This window comes from Lagenorhynchus albirostris, chromosome 7 (genome assembly GCF_949774975.1).
Source record: "Lagenorhynchus albirostris chromosome 7, mLagAlb1.1, whole genome shotgun sequence".
Lineage (NCBI taxonomy): Eukaryota > Metazoa > Chordata > Mammalia > Artiodactyla > Delphinidae > Lagenorhynchus > Lagenorhynchus albirostris.
In genome coordinates, this window is record NC_083101.1 from 6,227,687 (window position 1) to 6,244,924 (window position 17,238).

Below are 17,238 nucleotides of genomic sequence, written 5' to 3' on the forward strand. Positions count from 1 at the left end.
CCATGAGCTGTATCCAGGTTTCTTTAGTAATTCCCCTTAATTTATACTCTCCCATTATTTGAATAATTTCCCCCAGGTGGTTGTAGAACAAGGTCAGAATTGGACAGTCTTTGTACTGGGGACAGGGTCATTAAAGCCAGCGATTCTATAAAGCCCCACCTGCCCCCAAATCGGGACCCCCCCCCCACTCCTGTCACAGCCACAGTTCCCCTCCTACCAGGACTAAATGCCCACTGTCAGCACAAGTTCCTCTGTGTTAAGTGGCACGGATGAAGGGATTCACTCCAGAAGACCCCGTGATGCAGCACTTGGCTCAGACAAGACATCCCTAACCCTCTCCCAGTACATTAGCTTGGACTGTTCAGCAGACTGGCTCTTGTCAACCAGAAGATTCTGAAAGCCTGTCTCCAGGGTAATGGAAGGGGAGCGTGACAGCCAAGAAAAGTCACTGCAAAGCATCTAAAGACGCCAGGTCAAGAAGAGCAGGGCAGTGGGAATGTAAGATGGGGCAGCCACGGTGAAAACAGCTTGGCAGGTCCTCAAAAAATTAAGCACAGAATTCCCATATGGTTCAGCAATTCCCCTCCTAGGTGTATACTCCAAAGAATAGAAAACAGGTGTTCAAACAAAACCTTGTACACCGACACAGCAGCATTATTCGCACTAGCCAAAAGGTGGAAACAACCCAAATGTCCATCACAGATAAATGGATAAACAAAATATGTCATATTATTCAATAAGAAGAAGGAATGGAGTACTGACTCATGCTACAATATGAACCAACCTCAAAAACATTATGGAAGAAGCTAGACACAAAAGGCCACGTATGTGTGATTCCACGTATATGGAATCACATGCATCAAATCTGGAAATATCCAGAAAGTACCATAGGCAAACCCATGGGGACAGAAAGCAGATCTGTGGTTGCCCAGAGCTTGGGGGAGGGGAGGGGGGAGCCCCTGCTTCGTAGGTATGGGGTTTCCTTTTGGGGTGATGAAAATGTTCTGCAACTGGACAGTAGTGGTGTTGCATGACATTGTAAATGTACAAATTGTCACCGAACTGTATGTTTTTAAGTAATTTAAATGGCGACCTTTACGGTATGCGTATTTCACCACAATAAAAAGATTTTTTCTTAAGGCAGGGCCTGGCTGCCTGAGGAGGGTGGATGGAAAAGCAGAGTAAGGCGTTCCCAGTGACCAGGAGATCTGGGGAGGGCAGCCAGGGCCTCCCTCTGCCTCTGAGTGAAGCTGAGCTCAGCCGCTGCAGTGAGGATAATGAATTCTCCCACCACCCTGGACCCCTGCCCCCGTGTCTCCTTTCACTTCCTGCCAATTCAGTTTGCCCTCAGGAAACCTCCAGCAGAGGGTCCAAGGTGTCACGGAAATGATGTCCATCAAGGAAACTGACCCATCTTAACAACTGAGCTGTGACAGCTGACCTCTGATTAAGGCAGAGAATTGCAAAAGCAATCAGATTAAAGATGTTTAAATTAATGATGCCTGGAGCTGCTTCCCAAGAAAGCCCGTTTGGAAAATCTGAAAGAGAGAAATGATGCTCGCCAGCCCGGACATCAAGTCGTGACCTTCTTAGCATGAAGAGGAGCCGCTTGCAAGTGCCAAGATTTAATGCGGTGGGGACTCCACTGCAAAAGGAGATCTGGTTACCCCTCATTTGACATTTAGTAGAAACAGGTCTACATTGGAGGAACAAAATCCCCCGGAACAAAGTGGTTAGTGGCCGCGCACAAATGTACAATATATACCCTGTGGTGTCCGTTTGTTTTGAGTTTTGGCCACCCACAATACTAAAATACAGCTATTTGACTTCCTATCCTCCCTTGCAGCTGAAGCATGGGTGTCATGGGCTGCACCCATCGTATACACTCATGCTGGCCTTTGGGTCCAGAGCCAGACAAAGAAGCTGCTGGCCCCTTGGTGGCAGTGACAACAAGATCACGTTCCCGGCGTGGTGGGGCAGTGGTGCTAGCCACAGCCTATAGTTATCAGACTGGGGCTGCGATGGCTTTGGGGGCTGGTTTCCACCTGGTTAGCACCAAGCATGAATCCCTAGCTCACGTGTGAGCACCCAGTTGCACTGCTTAAATCAGCAAAAGTTAGCTTCTGTTGCCTACAATTAAGAACACTGCTCCGTTCCTTCAGGTGATGGATACCAACAGACTTCCCCCAGCAAAGAGGGTCACGTGACCCTAATCATACTGTCCCATCTCTCCAGCTACAGTGATTGGTCTAGAGATGGGCATGTGACCCAAGTAGAGCCAGCCAAAATACTTCCCTAGGATTGGTCTAGAGATGGGCACATGACCCAAGTGGAGCCAATCAACATCCTTCCCTGGGATATTTCTACTGGGGAAGAATCTTTCATGTTTCCAGGCTAACAAGACTCAGAGGCTGTGAGTTGGGGAGATGCCAGCAGCCATGTTCCCCACCCCCAGGGGGGAGACCATCTGCATTAGGAGAGAATGAAGCCAGCACAGACAAGAAGCAGAAGGAGGAAGAGAGAGAAGTCCCTGCTCCCCACCCCCTGCTTTCTGTGGTGTGATCATATGAATTGATAAGTTCCCTTTTTTTGTTTAGGCTTTTTTGTGTTGTGTTTCCGCCATTTATAACAAAAGTCTGAAATATTGAAGGTGGAGAAGTGTTGCTTTATTCAGGAGATGGTCTCATGGGCCTGTCTTTCTCTTGAGATGGCGGCTGACTTACAGTTAAAAGGAACAAAATCCCTGAGCACTGAAACATCATTGGCAGAATAGGCCAATATTAGTCAGTCAGCAGATACTTGTTGAGCATCTTCCTAATGTCAGGTCCCGGCCTAGGCACTTTCACAGCATGTGAAATGTCTGGCATCCAGCAAGCACTCAATAATTGCTGGGTACAACAAGCTATTATTATCATTGGTTCTAATTATCTCCTTCCCATTTAACACTCAGAGAGTTGGGGGCAAGTGACTGGAGGGAGCGGGTTCAACATCTGGGATGGGTTGTTTCCCCTTTCTTTCCCCCAAACATTTCTAATTAAAGCCCCACCACCACTACCACCACCACCAAGTAGTTCCTCCTAGTTCTGTGAACTTGACAAAGGGAAAAATAAATTTTTTGAAGTAACCAGACCACTGTGCTCAGAGGGAGTTGATGACCTGCTCTTGGAGGAAGTGATCCACTTTAAATACAGTTCTTTCAAAATTAAGGAGTTCACTGAATTCCAACGTGTAAACTTCTGGCCAATTCTCCCCTGCTGGCGTAGGGAGCATAGTTCCGTGCCTCCTGTGCCTGGAAAGAAAGAAACCCTAAAAAAAAAAATAAAAAAAAAAGAAACCCTACTCCCCCAAGCTCCTTTAGGGTGTCCCACAAATTAATGCGTTGAATGACAGCTTGGCCTCTGTCTGACCTTCAGGCCCAACTCGGCAAGACGTCATAGCCCGAAGAAACACAAGTGCGGCTCAAAGGCATCAAAGAGTCAAGTCAGTCTTTACCGAAGACTCTTGGAGTATTGGCAGAGGGGAAATTACACCTCATGATATTTTGCTCAGCTCCCTAAAAGTCCCCCTTCAACACGTCTCCCCTGAAGCCCTCTCATCCTCACAGCTGCGCCTCTAAATTTCTCCTCTTCACTCCCTTCCAAATCAAGTATTTTCTCCTTCATAGCAATGAGCTCTTTTTTAAATGCAACTTAACTTAGCCCCTTTTGACTTATCCCAACTTCTCTAACCATCACTCCTTATCAGTCCACAAAGTCTCAGAGAAAACAACAAAACGTTTATTAGGAGTCAGAGAGGGGGAAAGGCAGTGAATACCCAGACTCCATCAAACTTCCCTCCTCAACAATGTCATAAGAAATGAAAAGTTAGTTCTAGGCATATGTGTGTTTGGATGTACATAGGTGACGTCTGAAACTCAGCTGTTAACCATGAATTCTCCCTTAGGAAGCAGGGGGACTGTGGAGATTCAAACCCATGTGTGTCTGCCTCCCAAGATGGTGCAATGAACAACCCAGTGCAGCCGTGAGGACTCAGGCATCTTGTCCTTCAGAAGTGCCATTTTGACCCCTACTTGAGCAACTGCTACGTGTGGTGACTCAGCTTCTCTTAGTAATTGATAGAACCAGCAATGATACAGAATAACTGAGCACCACCATCAACCACCTGTATCTAACTGACATTTCAAACTCTTTTTTTTGTTCGTTTCATTTTTTTAATTGAAGTATATTTGATTCACAATGTTGTGCCAGTCTCTGCTGTACAGCAAGGGGACTCAGTCATACACATATAGACATTCTTTTTTTATATGCTTTTCCATTACAGTTTATCACAGGATATTGAATATAGTTTCCTGTGCTATACATTAGGACCTTGTTGTTTATCCATTCTAAATGTAAGAATTTGTATCCACCAACCCCAAACTCCCAGTCCATCCCTTTTCCTCTCCCACACCCTTGGCAACCACAAGTCTGTTCTCTATGTCTATGAGTCTGTTTCTGTTGTGTAGTTAGGTTCATTTGTGCCATATTATAGAACACTCCACCCAACAATTTCAGAATTCACATTCTTTTTGATTGCAACTAGGAGACCAAGATAGACCAGATCCTGGGTCATAACAAACTTAACAAATTTAAAAGAATTAAAATATACAAAGTATGTTCTCTGACCATAGTGGAATTAAACTAGAAATCAATAAGAAAAATGAAAAAGACAATGTATCAAAATATTTGGGATGCAGGTAAAGCAGTGTTTAGGGGAAAGTTTATAGCATTAAATGTTCATATTAGAAAAGAAAGGTCTCAAATCAATCATCGAGGCTTCCATTTTAAGAAACTAGAAAAAGAGGCTTAAAATAAATTCAAAGCATAAGGAAGGAAATAGATAAGAGCTGAAATCAATGAAGTTGAAATAAGGAAAATGACAGAGAAAATCAGTGAAACCAAAAACTTGTTCTTTGAAAAGATCAATAAAATGGATAAACTGCCAACAAACTGACAAAGGAAAACAAAAAAATTATCAACATCAGGAATGAAAGAAAAGAGGTCACTACAGGCACACAGACATGAAAAGAATAGCAAGGAATAGAACAATTCTGTGCACATAAGCTCAAAAATTCAGATGAAATGGCGAAATTCTTCCGAAACAACAAAGTACCAAAACTCACCCAAGGTGAAATAGATAACCTGACTCATCCTATAACTCATAAAGAAATAGAATTTATAGTTTAAAAGCCTTCCAGAAAGGAAGGTTTCTTGCCCGAATAACTTACTGGTGAATTGTACCAAATATTTAAAGAGAGGAGAAAATCCTACCCAATAAAAGGGAAGGGAACACTTTGTAACTCATTTTATGACACAACCTGATATCAAAACCAGATAAAGACAAACAATCAAAGAAAACTACAGACCAATATTTCTCCTGAACAAAGATGCAAAACTCATCAACAAACCATCAGCAAACCAAATTCAGAAATAGATAAGAAGAATAATACACCAAGACCAAGTTGGTTTATCCCAGGAATTTAAGACTAGCTCACTGTTCAAAAGCAGTCAGTGTAACCCACCATATGGTCAGCCTAAAGAAGAAAAACCTCATCGTAGTTTTGATTTGCATTTCTCTAATGATTAATGATGTGGAGCATTCTTTCATGTGTGTGTTTGCAATCTGTATATCTTCTTTGGAGAAATGTCTATTTAGGTCTTCTGCCCAGTTTTGGATTGGGTTGTCTGTTTTTTTGATATTGAGCTGCATGAGCTGCTTGTAAATTTTGGAGATTAATCTTTTGTCAGTTGCTTCATTTGCAAATATTTTCTGGCATTCTGAGGGTTGTCTTACTACCAAATGTAAAATAGATAGCTAGTAGGAAGCGGCCGCATAACACAGGGAGATCAGCTCCGTGCTTTGTTTGTTTTTTTGTGTTTTTATTTATTTATTTTTGGCTGTGTTGGGTCTTTGTTGCTATGCATGGGCTTTCTCTAGTTGCGGTGAGCGGGGACTAATTCTTGTTGCGGAGCACGGGCTCTAGGCATGCAGGTTTCAGTAGTTGTGGCATGTGGACTCAATAGTTGTGGCTTGTGGGCTCTTGAGTTCAGGCTCAGTAGTTGTGGTGCACGGGCTTAGTTGCTCCACAGCGTGTGGGATCTTCCCAAGCCAGGGCTCGAACCCATGTCCCTTGCATTGGAGGCGGATTCTTAACCACTGCGCAACCAGGGAAGCCCCTCAGCTCCGTGCTTTGTGACCACCTAGAGGGGTGGGATAGGGAGGGTGGAGGGAGACGCAAGAGAGAGGAGTTATGGGGATATATGTATATGTATAGCTGATTCACTTTGTTATAAAGCAGAAACTAACACACCATTGTAAAGCAATTATGCTCCAATAAAGATGTTTAAAAAAAAGGAGATAAACCACATGATCATATCAATCAATTCAGAGAAAGACTTTGACAAAATGCAATATCCATTCTTGAAAAAATTCTCAGCCACAGGAATAGAAGGGAACTGACTCACCCTGATAAATGGCAACTACAAAACAAAAACAAAAACAAAAACACACAGCTAACATCAGACTTATTGCTGAGAGACTGAACACCCTCCCCCAAGACTGGGAGCAAGGAAACAATGTCCACTCTCACCACTCCTTTTCAACATCATACTGGAAGTCCTAGTCAGTATAACAAGGCAAGAAAAAAGTGGGTGGGGGTGGGGAGAGAGCTGGCTATAGACTGGAAAGAAAGAAAACTGTCCGTCTTTTCAGATGACATGATTGTCAGAATAGAAAATTCCAATGAATTTACCCCCTGCCAAAAAAATCCCAGAACTAATAAGTGAGTTTACCCAGGTGGCAGGGTCAACACACAAAAATTCATCTTATTTTTCTATCAATAGTAGTGAACAACTGGAAATCAAAAAAATATTTTTTTAATACTGCTTTACAATATCTCCCCAAAATGAGATAATTAGGTAAAAATCTAACAAAACATCTGTAGGATCCACATGCTGAAAACTACAAAGTGTTGATGAAAGGAAGCAAAGAAAACCTAAAGGAATGAAAAGACATACTGTGTTTATGGATTGGAGACTCAATAGAGTAAAGATGTCAATCCTCCACACACTGATCCGTAGACTTAATGCAATTCCGATACAAATCCTAGCAGTCTCTAAAACATAAAGAAACCAGTTCTAAAATTTATACTGAAGGACAAAGAAACTAGAATAACCAAAACTATTTTGGAAAAGAGGGCTAATGTGGACAGACTCACAATACTCAGTTTTAAGAGTTACTATACGGCAGACGTTATCAATCAAGTCAGTGTGGTACTGGTGAAGGAAGAGCTACATAGATCAATGGAACAGCACAGGAAGTCCAGATATGGACACACATAATTATGGCCAGTTGATTTTTGACAAAAGTGCAAAGGCAATTCAATGGAGAAAGGATAATCATTTCAATGAACGGTCTTGGAACCATTGGATATCCATATGCAAAAACTCAACAATGACAAAAAAAAAAAACCTTGCCCTAAACTTCACATCTTATACAAAGATTGACTCAAATGGGTCATAGATCTAAATATGAAAAAACATGGAACTATAAAACTTAAAAAAAAGAGGATAAGATATTCATGATCCAGGGCTAGGCAATGAGTTCTTAAACATACCACCAAAAGTACAATCCAGAAAAGAAAATACTGACGAACTCCATCAAAATCAAAAACGTTCATTCTGTGAAAGACTGTTAAGAGAATGAAAAGACAAGCTACAGACTGTGAGATCACACGCCCAATAAAGGACTTGTATCCAGAATGTATAAAGAACTCTGAAAACCCAACCGTAAGAAAACAACCCCAAGAAGACATATAGAAGGCAAATGTTCAATATTATTAGCCATCAGGGATATGCACATTAAAGCCATTGTGACATGCACTACATACCTAGCAGAAAAACAAGATTTAAAAAAAAAAAAAAAGACCAACGATACCAAATGCTAGTGAGGAGGTAGAGGAACCAGAACTCTCATTCATCGCAGGTGGAAAAGCAAAATGGTTCCTCCACTCCGGAAAACAATTTGTCAGTTTTAAAGTTAAACATCCACTTGCTGTGGGACCCAACTGTCTAGGTATTTACGCTAGAGAAACGAAAATTTATGTTCATACAAAAACTTATACGTGAATGCTTATAGCAGCTCCATTCGTAATCACCAAAGCTGGGAAATGACCCAAATATCCTTCAATGGGTGAATGGATAAACAAGCCTCAGGCTACATGCATAATATTCTGCAACGAAGAGGGATGAACTATTGACACAAACAAGCAACAACTTGCACGGATCTTAAGACATTAGGCTGAGAGAAAGAAGGCGGCCTCAGAAGGTTACACACTGCATCTTTGTTCACACCCTCTGGAGCTTCCCAGGTGAAATCTGAAACTGGCCTCTGTACTTGGAGGACAGGAGAGACCAAAGAAAGAGGCAGGTCACTCCAGATTGGTAGGTGGCAGGGTTAATAAGCAAAGGGACTGACTTACGGGGCTTGTCTTGGGTGGCTGCTGGAGAAGAAGATCTCCACACCTACCAGCCAGAAGCTTCAAGTTTCTATAGAGGCCTTACCTGGGTGCAGTCACATCTGTCGTCCAGATGGTCTCAACTACACCATACTCGCTCAAGGCTGTGTCCCTGAGAACGGCTCCCACTGTGGGAAATGTGGGCAGAACTCCATTCCAAGAACAGGGAGGGAGTGAGGAGCCTCTCACTGCCTGGATCCAGCTCTTGGGTGGACCAGCCATCACGTCCTCTTGATGGCCTTCTCCAACCCTGCGTACTTCCGTTTATATGATATTATCAAATAGACAAAACTATTATAGTGATACAGTGATGAGAACAGGTCAGTGGTTGCTGTGGGTTAGGGGAGGGGTGGATGTGACTACAAGGGCAGCATAAAGGAATTTGTTTGAGGTCATGGAACTGTTCTGAATCCTGGTGGTGGTAGTAGTTATGCAAATGTATACATATGTTAAAAAATTCACAGAACTTTATACCAAAAAATAAAACCAGTTTTACTGTATTTCAATTCAAAAAACAAAATAGGGACTTCCGTGGTGGTGCAGTGGTTAAGACGCCATGCTTCCACTGCAGGGGGCGCGGGTTCAATCCCTGGTCCAGGAACTAAGATCCCGCATGTCGCATGGTACAGCCAATAAAGAAAGAAATAAATGATTAAATTAAATTAAAAGGTAAAATTTAAAAATACAGAAGCCTAAAAAGTTAATGTAGATTAGTAAGAGCTATCAACATATAGTTCTGAAAAGAACTTAATGTATATGAATTTTTAAATAAAAATGTTTATCTTATCATAAAAACAAGACATGTTCATTACAGAAATTTAGAAACACTGAAGACACGATGAAATTCTCACCATTCCTTGAACCAGTTGCCCAGTGATACCCCACTGTTATTACCTTGGTGGATACAACTTCAGACCGCTGTCTGCCTCGTGTCCTAGTCCATTTGGGCTGCTATAACAAAAACACCACAAACCGGGTAGCTTATAAACAACAAAAATCTATTTCTTACAGTTCTGGAGGCTGGGGAGTCCGAGATCATGGACACCAGATCCATGTCTGGTGAGGGCCGCTTTCTGGTTCATGGACAGCCTTCTTCTCTCTGTGTCCTCACATGGCAGAACGGGCAAGGGAGCTCTCTGGGGCCTCTTTTAAGGCGCAAATCCCATTCATGAAGGCTCTACCCTCATGACCTAATCACCTCCGAAAGGCCCTACCTCCTAATACCATCACCTTGGGGGTTAGCGTTTCGACATATGAATTTGGGGGGGTGGGGGACACAAACATTCTGTCCATAGCACCTTGTTTTTAACAAGAATGACATCATCCTGTGTCTATAGTTCTGGAATCTTCTTTTTTACTAACAGTATGTCATGAAAGGGTCTTCTACAACCGGATTTTTAGTGACTGCTTTGTAATCTATTGCACCATGAGTATCCCATAACCTGTTTAGCCAATGCCCTATAATTAGATATGTATGTTGTGTCCTGTCTTTAATATTACATATGTGAAGGCAAATTTTTCAAAATGATGAAACGTCTTGTACAAATAAATAGTGTTGCGTGGCCAAGTCCATGAGCAAGGGAATCGGCAGAGTGAAACAGATTGGGGTTGTATATAGCTGCTGCAAGAAAGAATGTGGATATAGATTGCTAAATTAGATACAGCACTGGGATCATCTTTGAGGTTATTTTCTAACCTGGCAGAAAAGAAAACCTTTGCACCTACTCAGTTCTCTACAAATTATCCTCTAACTTCACAGAGTTGTAAAAGGTCTGATCCTTAATTGATGGTGATTAGAAAGTCAAAGGAAGTTACGACTCCTGAGAGAATCAGTTGACCCTCACGTGGGCTTGTTAGAAAATGCTCTACCACGACATTAAAAGGATGCCGAGCCCTATTTTTGCCTTATTTCCATTTTTTGCGTTTTCTCAACACAAACAAAGCAATGGTGATCGTGGCTATTACTTTCATTCACACTCAGGGAGCACATTGTAGCCGAATTTTTGCACATCTCCATAATCATTTTCAAAGGAAAATTTTCCACAAGCAGTTTTCTGAGTTGAAGAGAGCGTGTATTTATGGCTTTTGATACGTATTGTAAATTACCCTCAAAAAGTCTGTACCGATATATCCTTCCGTCTGCAGCGGGTGGAAGTCTTTACTCTCCTCTACCCTCCCCACTACTGAATGTTGTTTTGAAAATCTGTACCAAGATGGGAGATGAAAATGTCTCATACTTATTTTTGTCTACATTTCTTGGTTTACTAATAAAGTTGAACATTTTCAACATGCTTTCTGGCCATGAACATGGTGTTTTTAAGAAAATACAATTTACCTACGTTCATAGCAGCACTATTCGTAGTAGCCAAGACATGGAAACCACCTAAATGTCCATCAATAGGTGAATGGATAAAGAAGATGTGGTGCATATATACAATGGAATACTACTCAGCCATTAAAAAGAATGAAACAATGCCAGCTGCAGCAACATGGATGGACCTAGAGATTATCATACTAAGATAAGTCAGAAAGAGAAAGACAAATACCATATGATATCATTTATATGTAGAATCTAAAATACAACACAAGGGAACATACTTACGAAACAGAAACAGACTCACAGACATAGAGAACAGACTTGTGGTTGCCAAGGGGGAGAAGGGTGGGGAAGGGAAGGGTTGGGAGCTTGGGATTAGCAAATGCAAACTAGTATAAATAGGATGGATAAACAACAGGGTCCTACTGTATAGCACAGGGAACTCTGTTCAATATCCTGTGATAAACCATATGGGAAAGAATATGAAAAAGAATATATATGTATAACTGAGTCACTTTGCTGTACAGCAGAGCTTAACACAACATTGTAAATCAACTATACTTCAATAAAATTTTTTTAAAAAACAAAAAAAGAAAAATACAATTTTAAAATCTATCGAGTCCAATTATAATATTAATATCCATTTTCTCAGCCTCTCTGAGCCTCTATTTTCTCGTCTGTAAAATGGGGATAATAATACCCACCTCCAAGGTTGTTGCCCTCAGTTCCCAAGGATCACCTCCCAGAAAACCTCTTGCCTTCGAATCCTTAACTCACAACCTTTTCTGGGGGATCTGAAATTAAGACAGGGACTAAAGCACAAGTGAACAGTGACATCCAGCACAGTCCAGAGAGAGAAAACTTCAGCCTTTAGATCTGGAGAATTCCTAGGACGGGACTTGAGCCTCTGGCCCCTAGAGTTTACCGTGTCAAAGACCCTCTGACCAGTGGGGCTTCCTGTGGAGGTCTGCCTGGAGGAGGAATAGCAATGAGGATCATCATATCATTTGTTGAGGTTTTCTTTCTTTTTTTTTCTTCCAGTTTTATTGAGATATAATTGACATACAGGACTGTATAAGTTTTTTGTTTTGGGGTTTTTTTTTTTTGCGGTACGCGGGCCTCTCACTGTTGTGGCCTCTCCCGTTGCGGAGCACAGGCTCCGGACGCGCAGGCTCAGCGGCCATGGCTCACGGGCCTCGCCGCTCCGCGGCTTGTGGGATCCTCCCGGACCGCGGCACGAACCCGTGTCCCCTGCATCGGAAGGCGGACTCTCAACCACTGCACCACCAGGGAAGCCCTGGACTGTATAAGTTTAAGGTACATAGCATAACGACTTGACTTACATACATCCTGAAATGATTACCACGATAAGCTTAGTGAACATCCATCATCTCACATAGATACAAAATTAAGGAATGTTGAGTGTTTTCTATGTACAAAGTTTCTGTGCATGACTGTATGAGTCTCACACTGACCCCGGGAGGCAGATCCCGGGAGCCACTTGGAGGGTCTGTCCTTAATCAAACCCACTATGGAGTGGAGCTTCCCTCTCTCCCAGGGATCTATATGGGCTTGGTGACCCCCATCTTAAAGGGTAGGGAGCACATAAAAAGGAAGGATGTCCTGATACCTGCTACAACGTGGACGAACCTCAAAAACATCATGCTAAGTGGAAGAAGCCAGACCTAAAGGGACAGATACCGCATGATTCCATTTACATGAAACATACAGAAGAGACAAAGCTGTAGACACAGAAAACAGACTCGTGGCTGCCAAGGACTGGAGACGGGGGACAATGGGAGTGACTGCTTAATAGGAACAGGGCTTCTTCTTAAGGTGATGAAAGTATCTTGGAACTAGACAGAGGTGATGGCCGCACGACATCGTGAATGTACGAAATGCCGTTGAATTGTACGCATTAAAATGATTCATGGTCAACTTTATGTGACATGAAATTTACCTCGATTTAAAAAAAATGACTCAGGAGAGGAACAACTTTGCTGCCTAATGTCTAAACAATTAACTTAGAGTGTTTACACTCTCAGTTAATAACTGCTGATGTGTAGTCAGTAACACATAGTATCAGAAAGTAATGCTCAGACTTCATGGGAATCAAAAGATCTTTTTTCCCCTGTGTTTTGGGATGGATCTGTTAAATAGTTGAACCCGTTCCACTGGTATAATTTGGTTTGGTCTTTCATTTTATAGTGCACTCACAGCACCAGGGTGTTAAATATATTCTTTTTTCAATTGTAAACACACGCACACACAGAGATGTGGGACAGAAGCTGGTCAGAGTCACCAGCCAGTGCTTCCACTGGATTTGAACCTCGTCCGGTTGACGTGAGGCCAGGGCGTTGTTATGGTGACACCCTGCAAGTGGCTGTGTGCCCTCCTGGCTGGCGCTGCCTGGAGAAGCTCCTTCCACTTGTAAAGTAATAGAGACACGTTATAAATCATTTCATTTCACTTTATGGGGAGCATTTCATCATCCTTCTCCATCCCCTGCGTCTTTCTAACCTCTCAATTTTCCTCTGGCCCGAGTGGAGCTCAGCCCACTTTGCACTGGGTATCGATCTGGGGAATTTCCAAGAATTGATTCTCATAACAGAGGCCGCCAAAGAGCAGGGTTGAATCTGATGCAAACTCAACACAGGCCCTGGGGCCAGCTTCCCTGTGAATCCTCCCGGCTCCAGAATAGTGGGGGGCGAGGAGCAGCAAGGGCAAGGTCAGGTCTAAACCCCTCCTTAGATGCGCTTGGCAGCTTTGATCATGAACACCTGGGCCCCACCTGCGTGGGAAGCAGGGGCTTTCTCCTGCTGTTTGCACAAGACGTCCCTTTCCCACCTCGAGGAATTTCGGGCTCTAAGATGCTCTAGAGACAGCTCCCCGGGCGGTTATAGGGGCATCTGTAGGCAGGGCAGATGCAGTGTTAGCACAGAGGGAGCCTGCCTCTGCTACTGACTGGTTCAGCGTGAGCTCCTGACTCAAGGGTGTTTTCCTCTCGGACTCGGACCCGGATCAGGATCTAGAGTGCAGTTTCTCCAGTGGCTGGGGCAGTGAGAAACAGAAGCGAGGAGCCATATTGCTGGACCAAAATTGGACCAAACGAAAGGGCAGCAACTTTGGGGCGGGGAGAACTGGATAATAACAATAATATTAACTGCTTCCATTTACAGAAGGGCTTCAGACACATCATTTGATTGATTCTCACCGAAGGCCCTATGAGAAATGGGCTTCTGGCTTCTCTCATCCCCACTTGACAGATGAGAAAACTGAGGCTCAGTCAGGTTCACAGTCAATATTAGCCCAGATCCCACAGCTGGTAGGGGTGTAGCCAGGACTGGAACCCAGGGAAAAAACATAACTACATTATGAGACGGAAAACTTTGGGAGAAGAGGAAAATCCTTCCTCACCCCTCGCCTCCTCTGCAGTGTTTAATTTATAGCCAGCTGGTACAGCAAGTGGAGTGGCTTGGAGATGTCTTGAAGCCAGCCAAAAAATACCGAAGAGAGCAGGCTTTCCCAGGCCCCACCCTGCCCCTGGAACTCCAGGCCTCCCCGGGCCACGATGGTCCATCTGACCCCTCCTTGTGGAAGAATCCCTTCCCTGCCCTGTCCCAAGACCGGCCAGGAGGGTGAGGGTGGGGGTCATGGGAGTGGCTGGCTTGTCGCATCTATTTCTTCCTGCAGCATCCAGGGCAGGGAGTAGCCTGCCAGGGACGCCCAGCTGGGGGCCAGCAGCACCAGGGAGCCAAGGGTCAGACTCGTCTTTGCATCAAGAAAGTGACATCTCTCCACATGAGGACTCAGCCTATGGCCTGGTGGAAGATTCCAGACTCTGGGAAGTGCCAGTTCCAGGCGTCCCGAGAGGGCGTCAGGCCAGAAGTGATGGATCGCAGTGACGGCTATGGCTTTGTGTCCAGCAGACCTCGCCTCAAATCCCTGCCCTTCTATGTATTAGCTGTGTGACTCTGGGGAAGCCACTGAACCTCTCTGGGACTCAGTTTCCTCATCTGAAAATGGGGATGAGGACAGTAGCTACCCCATTGGGTAGAAGAGGACAGCACACAGGTGCAGTGGTGGCAGAGCTAAAGGGGGGCAGCAGCTGCGTGTGGCCCAGCCCAGCAGGGAGAGCCAAGCTCTCCTGCAAGGTGACAACACCCTGCAAGGTGAGTCCCTTGATCAACCCCACTTGACAGCTCCAGGCCCGCCCAGGAGGCACCCTGGGACCCTGCCCCACTGGCCACCTCCATTCCTGCCCCCCTCCTGCCCCCTCCCACCTGCTCTTGTAGGTTATGCCTGATTGGCTTTCCTGCCCAGAGAGGGGCTCTAAGGCTTGGGCACTCTCAGGGTCTGGTGCCCCCAGCACCCAGCAGGTTGTTTGTGGGACTCTCCTCCCTGGGCCCAGCCCCTGCCCCCCTCCCCTCATCTCCCCCAGCCTGCCTCTGAGCTGCTTCTCCCTCCAGATGCAAGGCCCCCGCCGCTGATGTGCCCCAGCTGGGCAGGCCCCCTTCCCCGAAGACCTCACCTCCCCAAGCAGCAGCATCTGGGAGACACCAGAGGCAACCAGCCACTGCCCACATCTGGATTTAACAGAAGCTACTCCCGCCACACCCTGCCTCTGGCCAAGACAGTTGTATTGGAGCCTGGAAGCCCCTTACAGACTGGAAGATGGGACCTGCCACTTCCTCACTGGGCCTCCATAGCCTTGTGTGTAAAAATGTGGGGTGTAATACTAGGATTGGCCTCAAGGGGGCACTGCCGTAAGGAGTAAATGAGATGATGCCTGAGACCCTAGCAAACAGTTCAGGGTTGCTGTTATCTTTATCATGCTCTACAGTGTTAGGATTACTTTGCTACCAGAATGGGCAAGTTCCAGAGAAGAGCCCTGAAGCCAGCCTTCCCTAGGAGCACAGAAAGAGGGTGATAAGCTCAGACTGCCCGGGCCTGTGCTGATACCGACTCCTGGAACGTGGCCTGAGTCCCCTCTTTCTGGGGAGATACGCATTCTGCAAAACTCTGATGCTTCACTGACACGGAGGCAGTGGCCACTAGCTCCACGTGCATTCCTCCCTTCCCCCACCTGGCTCTCTCCTATCATCCTACCTCCGCACCTTTGCACCTGCTCTTTCCTGCCCGTGGTGCCCTGCCCCCACCTCCTCCCCATCTAGATCCTGACATTCCTTCTCCTGCAGGAGGCCCTCTGGTGGCTGCACGTGGGGAAAAAGGCTCAACACCCCCCCATCGCGGGGCTCTTGTTTGGCATTGCCCACCTGTGGCTGGGGTTCGTGATCTTCTGGGGTGTGCCCTGCTTCTTGAGCCGCCAGCACGTTCATCAAAGACCATGGCCTGACGTTGTGGCCACACAGCGTACACATACTGGGCTCTGGTTCATCCCTGCAGGAGCCAGGAAGGACTCCAGTTAGCCTTAGGCTGCTGCCTGGAAATCACCGAGGAAACAGCCAGCACTGGGTTAGTTGGTTTGAGGCATGCGCTTTGGCGTAGAATTCGGATTTCAGAGAAGGCTGGAGGTTTCCCCTGACGACGATGATGATTCCCTCCCAGCGACGGGGAGCCCCTCCCTTCCGCTCCCAGGCCGGCCCATTGCACCCTCACCCCAGGGCCTGGCTCTGGCCTCTGCCGTTGCACAAATCTTCTAAAGCAAGAAGGCCTTTGGATACATAGCATATTAATTGGGTCTTTAGAGTCTTCAAAAATTAAAGTGGGCCCTCCACGATATCACAGACTTCCCCTCCCCTCGGGGGCATCCAACAGTCCAGAGACTAAAATGAGACCCCCTCGGTCAGATGGCAATTCTCCACCATTTCTCCCTGGTCTCTAAACAAAGCCGTTTTACTGGTTGCTTTTTTCTGTTGCTGTTGTGGGTTTCTTTGTTTGTTCTGGGGTGGGGTCTTTTTGCCATGCCTCGCAGCTTGCGGGATCTTAGTTCCCCCACCAGCGATCGAACCCAGGCCCCGGCAGTGAAAGCACCAAGTCCTAACCACTGGACTGCCAGGAAATTCCTGAAAGCTGTTTTCATCACATCTGTCACCTCTAAGATCTGCTTCTGTGATGACTATTTCTCTGGGGAAAGGGCTCAGTTTCTGAGGTGGGAGTTTGAATAGACTGTGTGGAGGTCTGGTCCCCATCCCCCCATCTTAAAACCCCTGGCAAGGTCCTTCCTGTGCCCAATTCGAGGCCAGCCTTCACAGTATCCACCCTCACTGAGGTTTCCCAGGGAAAACCCAACTAGCCAAGTCTTACAGGGCCTCCTGGCTCAAGGAGAGCCTCTGCCCCGCCCCCTGCATCCCTAGTCCTTCAGCAAAAGAAAGCCCTTCCCCCAAGAGTCCTTCCCACTGGGACC